Source organism: Trichomycterus rosablanca, chromosome 25, assembly GCF_030014385.1.
Source record: "Trichomycterus rosablanca isolate fTriRos1 chromosome 25, fTriRos1.hap1, whole genome shotgun sequence".
Classification (NCBI taxonomy): Eukaryota; Metazoa; Chordata; class Actinopteri; order Siluriformes; family Trichomycteridae; genus Trichomycterus; species Trichomycterus rosablanca.
The window spans coordinates 8,931,706-8,941,298 of NC_086012.1; the positions used below are offsets into that span (position 1 = coordinate 8,931,706).

General features: G+C 35.9%; 1 non-coding gene across 1 annotated transcript; it reads left to right on the plus strand.

Moving 5' to 3' along the window:
* The first annotated feature begins 918 nt into the window (after window positions 1–918).
* On the plus strand, window positions 919–992 carry trnar-ucu (transfer RNA arginine (anticodon UCU)). Its single transcript has one exon. It is a non-coding gene; the product is annotated as a tRNA-Arg (tRNA).
* The last annotated feature ends 8,601 nt before the right edge of the window (window positions 993–9,593 follow it).

The following is a 9,593-nucleotide window of genomic DNA, read 5'->3' on the forward strand; positions in this document are numbered from 1 at the left end:
CAGGCCAAAGATGTTTAAACAGGATTTAGGTCAAGAGTCTAGGGTTTTTGCCACACCAAACACTTTAAACTATGTCTTTATAGACCTTCCCTCGTGTACTGAAGCAAGTCCCGTTGGGGCTGCCAGTAGATGTTCAATTAATAAGCATATTTATTTAAATAAATCATTTTTACACATGCTAGTGATATGTGCCTGAAATGTGTAACCTCATTTATTGGAATGGGGTGTCTACCTAGTTTATGCATATTTTGCAGTGGATAAATCCATTGAAACTATATTAAATAACAAAAATAAGTGTTGTTTTTGCACACTGTAAAGAAAACAACACACTAGATTGTGCTTATTTAGTGTACTCTTGTCAATGAAATGTCCCAAACATTCATCGCCAACAGATAAACCAAAGCTCTAAATAAAATTCTGCAAAACATATTAATATTTATTCCTTAAGACAGTAAACCAATCCCAGACTTTCAATGTTGGTTTTGGTCTAGATAAACAGCCCTGTAAAGCAGATATTTCATCATATTACTACAGACTGAATATAAGCCTAAATAGGCTGCATGTGAATGTTGCCTCAGGCATAAGAATAATAACTCAACAGCTTACAATAATAACAGGTTCTTCAGTTACGTTTACAACATGTTTTTTTAAAGAGAGGAAAAACTATTCTTTTAAATACAAATTTAATTCTAACGCTCAGAAACCATTTTTAGTGCCATTGTTCTTTCTACAGTTCGACTGTAATCCGCCATTGCTTCTCTCTGAGGCTTTGTGATCCGGCGCCCCCTGCCGGCTGGTTCTGGTAATACAGCGTGCTGCGCTGGTCCTGATGCTGCAAAGCACGGGAAGGGAGGGTGTAGGAGGATGCTCTCAGCAATGCAGGATTTCAGCAGGCTGAACAGCAAATCAGGTGGCTCAGTCTCTGTGGCGCAATGGAATAGCGCGCTGGACTTCTAATCCAGAGGCTCCGGGTTCGAGTCCCGGCAGAGATGCGCCCAAATACACATCACAAGGGTGGTGCTGTCTTTTATAGTGCTATTTTTAGCACAGCTTGACAAATAACAACTGGGTAGGTACAAGGGGGCATTAAATGTAATGGTTCTGTTAAAGGGAAACTGTTATTTAATAAACTATTCATCCAAACCTTGGGAACAAATTACATTTAACAGAACCATTAAATAAATTCTTTTTTTTCATTTTCATCAACCACTTTATACTGGCCAGGGTCGCAGTGAGTCCAGTTCCACTGAGAAATAATGGGGGCAAGACAGAAATACCCTGGATAAGCCTAGCATTTTTTAACACATGTACAAATCAAATATTAATCCTAACAATTAGACTGAAAAATTTATTCTTTTAAATATGGACATGAATTTCCATGTACATATTTATGGTAGGTGAAAAATTGCTCTGAATGTTTTAATTTTAATATTACAAACCCGTTTTTAGTAAAGCTGGGACATTTTATAAAAACAATAATATGTAATGTGTTTACTTTTTTGAACCTTTATTTGTTGGACAAAAGTACAAACATTTACAATGTTTTCACTGACCAACATTATTGTATTTTGTACATATAAACTAATTTTAAATTTGGTGCCTGCAAGCCACTTAAAAAGGTTTTTATTTGTTGTGCTGCAATAACCATGGTCTTTTCATTACCTTGACATTACCTTCTCTCTAAAAACAATACACACCTCAGTGTTAATGGTACTTTTACACATATGCGGGTTACATATACCATGCACTCTCTGATGCACTCTCATACCATGACAGATGTTGGCTTTTGCACCTTTCACTAAAAACAGTCTGGATGGTACTTTTCATTAGCACAAAGAACTTTGCACAAAGAACTTATCTGTTCTCCATCCAAAATGCTTCAATATGTACTGAACTGATCAAAGCACATGTTCTCAACTTTTGATCTTTCAATCCTTATGAGTTAAACTCAAGCACATAGAACTAACAAATCATACATAGTGTTTTTATAGCTTGTCCTAAATGGGATTTGTAAATTGAATCAACCTGCTTAGTGTTTGAAAAGAATAATACTTTTGAAAATTGAGCATTTATACAAAAAAACTGAGATGGTCAATTTGGGCAGCATAGTGACTCACAGCAAGAAAGTTCTGAGTTTAGTTTAACAATTTATAAAATATGTTAATATAAAAAGGCCCTTGGTCTGGGAGGTAAGGAAGAACCAGCCATCACTTTTTAAGAGCTCTAAATGTCCTTTTAGAAATTAGAGAACCTGTTGGATGGACAATCATATCTGTACCATTATAAATTGGGTATTTATAGCAAGCAGAGCTGGGTTAAAGGCATATGACAGCCCACTTGAAGTTTGCTAAAGGGCATGTAAAGGACTCATGAGCAAAACAAGGAAAAAGATTCTCTGGTCTGTTCAGATGAGAAATTAAGTTTTTTGGGCAAAACAGCAAGCAATTTGTCTGTAAGAAAACAAGCACTAGACATCACCTTGCTAACACAATCTCTATGATGAAACTAAGTGGTGGCAGCATCATGCCATGGGGTGATTTTTAGAGGCACAGACCGAGAGACTGCTAGAATCAAAGGATCAATGAATGTAGGATCATTCTTGAAGAAAGCCTCCTTCGGGGTAGGTTTTATTTTTTTAATTAATGTTTAAAAATGTTTTCAGTTAAACATTAATTATTTATCATTAACTGACCTGACATCACCAACATAGCACCTCATTAGTTTGACCCATAGCCTATCAGAAATATACCCAGTAATCAAGTAAGCAAGTTTAATTGCTTAGGTTTATACACTTTAACATACAATAGGATCAAATTTACCAATTTATTTATATGTACTAATATTTACTTTATTTTGGAAAGTGGATAATGCACAATATCAGTATTTGCAACAGTTTATTGAATTTTTTCCCCTAGATCCCCCCCTCCCACCCATCTCCCAATCTAATTTCCAATTCCCTACTGTAAATCCTCTGCTGCCTGCACAACCCCCAATCTGATCAAGGACAGCCAGATTACCACATACCCCCTCCGATACATATGCAATCCGGGCCACTTATCTCCTGACATTGTTCGGTTTCCACACCGAGCAGTATAACGTATGGAGAGTCACACTAAGCTCCATGTGACTCCACTCACCAGTCACTCAGGTGCCCAGACCAGTCTTGCATATCACAGCGCCAATGGGAGGAGACCCAGTCCGACCTTTCCTCCCTCAGACACAGCCAATAGTGCTTGTAGGGATGCCCAACATCCTCCCAAGTTCGAAAATTCCACAGTAGTGTACTAGCATGATAGACTGCTACGCCACCTGAGCTCTTAGTTTATCTTAACAACTTACTGTTTAAAATAAATTTTTACAGCTGCCTGTTTATCGGCATATAATTTTAAAAATGTTTTAACAATAAGACAAACTAAATGAGAATTTTTAGTAGTTTACTATATCTGCAGTAAGTTGCAGTAAGAATTAATATTACACTATATGGACAGATATGTAAACAATGGCCAGACCCATTGCTAAAAGGTTTATGAAATTAATTCAATAAAATAGTGATAAAACTAAGAAATAAAACTGTGCTTCTGTGCAAAAAGCAAGTTAATAGGATGGAGCTCCGGTGTCCATCATCAGTATTCAACCTCACAAATAGTCTATTGACTAAATGAGCACAAATTTCCACAGACACTTTTTAAAATATTATAAACTCTTATTTTGCCCTTGTCACTGCAGCTCTTTCAGGCATTTGATATTTAGCCAGCTCCTGTTTAGGCATCCTTTTGGCCATATAGTGTACAATCTTTTTTACAGTAAATATGAGGACATGATTTAGAACTGATAAGGAAATTAAGATGAGAGTCTATAACAAAGCACCATTCGTTCATTTAAGAGTGGGGGCTTGAAAGAGTAAAGGAAGTAAAAAAATTAAGATCTTAAACACATAAAAAGAAAAAGAAACGCACCACAGATTGCACATATTAGCATGAAACTTTGTGTATAATACAACACCATTTTAGGACCCATAAAATAGGACTATTTTGATTTGAAGTAAAGTCGTACATTTTTGAGAATACAGTAATGCTAATGCTAATAATTAACACTAATGGATCTATTTCCCACAAAATGTGTGTCCGGGCTGGTACTTGCTGGGCTTGCTGGTTTTTGTGTGTTGAACATGATGGTGAACAGGTTGAGTCATCTGTAAGTCATCTTACACATATGAATGTTTTGTGAATAAAGGATTTCCGCCGTTCAGGTGTTAACATAATTTTGACTCACCCTGTAAGGTTGTAATATTTTAAGAATAAATAATATTATGATATTAAAGTGGCATTATTACCACAAAGTTGCAATATTATGGACTAAAGCTGTGCAACAGGAAAATAGCAAGCTCTTCAAGTTAAAATAAGGACATTTAAGGTTTTGGTAAAGTTATAATTTTGTAGATCTACTGGTTTTACTAAATAAGAAATACTAAATCTCCTGGCACATCAGCATTAGTTTGGTAGTAGTGTAGGGATGCTGAAATGGCTGTGCAATAAACTGCGTTGTTTAGAAGAAAGAATCAGACAGATTTAAAGGAACTGTTGTTCATGTCTACTTTATTTTTGAAATATTATGACATTCTTATTAATGTCATAATATAAAAATATTATGACTTTACTCTCGAAATATTGCTACTTTATTGTTGAAATACTTTTACTTTATTCCTGAAATACAATGCATTTATTCCTTATAAGGCTGGCTCAACACCACTTTTTTATGTCCGATACCGATACTGCAAATTGAGTATCTGCCGATACCGATACCAATCCGATATGTAATTTCTCCTCTCAAACAACCAAGCAGTAATAATACATGTCTCAATGCACCATGGTTAAACATAAATATTCTAAATGAATAAATACAGAACCTACATCACACTTATGCAAAACTGCTGTTTTTATTTTAACATTTACAGAACATTTAGCAACATTTTTAGTTTCACTTACGACGAGCTGTTGTTCACGTGACACATCTCGCTTAACGGCGTGTCATCCAAAGTGTTTACAAATGGAAGATGTGGATGTCAATCAAACGCGATGGACCAATTAGAATTGACGCAGAGTTGAGATTTTCCATTAAAGTTCTGTCACATTTTTAGATTATTAAACCCTGCTGGATTTTGAAGAGGATTTTGAAGAGAACAGTAGTAGATGATTTTTAAAATGCTAAAAGTGCAGTGTGTTTTAATATCTGAATGGCTGTTGCAGATGAGTTGTAGATCAGTGGCACATGTTAATCATCAAGATGCACCTTGTTATGGCAGTTGCTGAGTGAGCTGGCAATAAACGGCACTCTGTTGGAACGTATCTTTGTGTGTTATTTGCTTTACACACAAACAATGGCCTTTATTTACATTATAACAAGTGTTATTTACATTAAGTGTTATTTACATTAAGCAACAGAATCAAATCGGATTACACGTTTTTTCCTTCCAATATTCGATCCAGTGATTTGGGCCAATATCGGACCGATACCAATACAGAGTATCGGATCGGTGCCAGCCCTAATTCTTGACATACTATGACTTTCTCAAAGTGTACTATTTTATTTTTTTAATAGTGACCATAAAACTCTGTCTGGTGTATCAGGCTACACCAAGAGCAGAGTAAGGCTGTTGTGCCCCAGATACCATCATATATACAAAATGAGCTTGAGCTTAAATAGATTTTAAACAGTGACAAAGTTACTGTTTTGAGCACACTGTATAGAAAACTTTGTGCAGACTGAAACACAGCTTTGTGAGCCCTAGTTAACAATGCAAAACCCTGTAAACAGTCCTCATGTTTTATTATTTGCTTTTGAGTATAATATATATATCCAGGAAACATATTGTTTATTCAGATTAATTGATCAAGAACCTCAGTTTAAAATACCCAATAGGATGCCCCATTTCTGCCAGGGTTGCATTTACAACCCAGACTTTACTGTGTTGTTTATGGGGTACAGGGTGCCTTAAAGCTTAACTGTAATTATTCAAAAGATATTGTCATACCTAGCTGTAGTGCAAGTCCACAGTAAACATAACTGAATATAACATCCCTTCTTGGGTGCTTTATTAGCAACACAGTAAAATGCCAAAATGCCAGGTAGGTAAACATGAGTACATGAGCAGCTGTAACAGCAGGTGGGATAAAGTTAATAGGTTTGTTGGATACATTGCATCCACTTAGTTGGTGATTGCTAAGGGTATTTATTTTATTCCCTGTGTGTGTTTGGGTGCATACACACATTAAATTGTATTATCTTTAGTCATTGTATTTAAGATGTAAACATTATAATATCTATTTACAACAACTCAAATATGTTACATCTAGGCTGGTCACAACACAAAATAGTGTTTACTTTAGAAACACTGTGTTGCAGTTGTGTATCCTGTTAACTAGTGTCATAAAAATCACCAAATTACAACCCCAAATCAGAAAAAGGTGGGACAGCATGGAACATGCAAATAATAAAAAACACAGTGTTTCTTACATTTACTTTGACTTTCATTTGATTGCAGACTGGATGAATCTGAGATATTTCATGTTTTGTCTGCTCACCTTCATTTGATTTATTAATAAACATCCATTACTGCATTTCAGGCCTGCAACATATTCCAAAAAAAGTTGGGACAGTAAAGCATTTACCACTTTGTAATGTTGCCATTCTTTTTCACCAGACTTAAGAGACGTTTTGGCACCGAGGATACCAAGCGATTTAGTGTTTCAGGTTTCTTTTTGTCTCATTCTTCCTGCAAACACGTTTTAAGATGTGCAACAGTACGGGGTCGTCGTTGTCACATTTTTTCTTTCAAAATTCTTCACAGATTCTCTATTTTGGACAGGTCAGGACTGCAGCCAGGCCAGCCCAGTACCCGTACCCTCTTCTTATGCAGCCATGCCTTTGTAATGTGTGCAGCATGTGGTTTTGCATTGCCTTGTTGAAAAATGCATGGACGTCCCTGGAAAAGATGTACTTTTCTGCATTAATGCTGCCATCACAGAGGTGTAAATGACCTTTGCCAAGGGCACTGACACAGCCCCATACCATGACAGACCCTGGCTTTTGGACTTATTCCTGATAACAGTCTGGATGGTCCTTTTCGTCTTTTGAGCACACAGCGTCCATTTTTTTCCAAAAAAGACCTGGAATGCTGATTCATCTGACCACAATACACGTTTCCACTGTGTGATGGTTCATCCTAGATGCTATTGCGCCCAGAGAAGTCGACACCGCTTCTGGACATGGTTAACATAAGGCTTCTTTTTTGCACAGTAAAGTTTTAAGTAGCATTTGTGCATGTAACTCTGTATTGTAGTGCTTGACAAAGGTTTGCCAAAGTAATCCCTCACCCATGTGGTTATATCAGCTGTTGTTGAGTGGCGGTTCTTGATGCAGTGTCATCTGAGGGATCGAAGATCACATGCGTTCAGCTTAAGCTTGTGCCCTTGGCCTTTACGCACTGAAATTCCTCCAGATTCCTTGAATTGTTTAATGATATTATGCACTGCAGAGGAATAAATATGCAAATCCCTATCAATCTTTCTTTGAGGTACATTCTTTTCAATAATTTTCTCACGCATTTGTTGACAAACTGGAGATCCTCTGGCCATCTTTGCTCATGAAAAACTCAGCCTTTCCTGGATGCTGCTTTTGTACCAAATTATGATTACAATGACCTGTTGACATCACCTGTTTGGAATCAGATCATTATTTAGTTTTTTCACCTCATTAATAGCCCTAAATTGCCCCTGTCCCAACTTTTTTTGGAATGTGTTGCAGGCCTGAAATGCAGGAATGGAGGTATATTAACAAATGAAATAAAGTTGAACAGACAAAACATAAAAAATATGTTGGGTTCAAACTGTCTGCAATCAAATAAAAGTCAAAGTAAATGTAAGGAACACTGCATTTTTATTTTTTTTGCATTTTCCATACTGTCCCAACTTTTTCTGATTTGGGGTTGTATATACATTATGACACCCTTGTGTTCTACATGGTGCTGATTTAACTTTGTACCCACTTGACAGAAACAATGGTTACTAAATTATGTTGCTGAACATTGTTGTTACATCCCCAAAAAATGTTTCATTTAGACTTCCTAACTACATTTTTAAAAAGTCAATATTAGCAGCTGTAGGAATGTTGTTATTATTTAGTTGTGTTTGATGGGTATTTCATTACTTAGCCATTACTGTCTTTAGATTAACTCTAATGTACCTAAAAAGTGACATTAACTTTTATTCTAACTTCTTAATTAAAACCCTGTTTTGAATTTTGTTTTAGATTTTTGTATACATTTCAAGTCATTTTATAACTTTTGACTAATAAGAAAAAAAAGCAGCCAAACTGTCATTTTAACTGAAAGAAATCTTAAAACAAAATCTCTGGTATTTAACATGTGGACACAAAGTTAAATTGGCACTGGGTCGAAAAAAAGGGTTGTTAAAACAAAATTTGGTGGTTATATTGGCACAAGATACTAAACAGCAACTTTTCTCTACCGGTTTAGACACATGGATTAGACACAATGATATGTTATGACCTACCTGAATTTTTAAAAATGGTTAATTATATGGTCACACTACCTGCCATTTTTCTGCTTTGGGATACAAAATGCCAAAATATTTGACAACACAGATTGTAGCTAAATAGTATATGTAATTAATTTATTTGCAATTTTTATTAAAACCAAAGACTCAAAAGTGATTGTCATGTTATGATTCATGTACAAACTGACTTGACACTAAATATCTTCATCCAAAGAATAACCACTTTGTCCACTTCCAAATGTGTCTTGTTTTCACTTGTTTCAAAATGTTTCAGATATAATGTACTTGTCCTGGTCCTGCCAGCAGTGGCTGTCTGGAGGGAAATGAATTGGCTTGAATTACATGCAGAGAGGATGGACAGAGAGGGAAAGGCAGAGCAAACGGCTGTCAGAGAGATGGAGAGAGACATCAGTGTCCTATTGATTTTTTCAAAGGGTGCAGTGATTGGCTCTCATGCAGTGATGGAGTGGCTCCTTTAGCTCTGAACTGCCTGATATGTCTGATATTAAGCACAGGACTTAACTAAGCTCTCCACTTCAGAAGGTACATTGAGTTCAAGCTACACTTAAACTGTTTTCAGAATAATGGCTGAATAAACAGTGAACTATTTTTTAAAATGATAGAGTCATTTAGACAGACACAGTGAAGCATAGTACGCAAAGCCTACTAAACTGAGAAGAGTAAGGTTTGGTCGGTAGGGTTTTTACTTTAAGTGTGTCATACATACTTAATAAAAATACTAAAATCTACCAGTTCTTGCCAGTTGTACCTTTAATATGTATTTAGTTTCATTGGAAAGTACATGCAGTGTACTTGATACTTATTTAAGATGCATTATGTGGCCAAATGCCTGTAAACATTCAATTCAATATACAATTCATATGTTTTAGCCTCAGCCATCGCTAACAGTTTTAGAAAACCAATTGGTTAAAATAAATGATATGCTTCCGACTTTATGCTAACAGTTTGAAGAAGCATGACTGTCACTGTGCAGAAAGCAAGGTACTATAAAAAACAAGG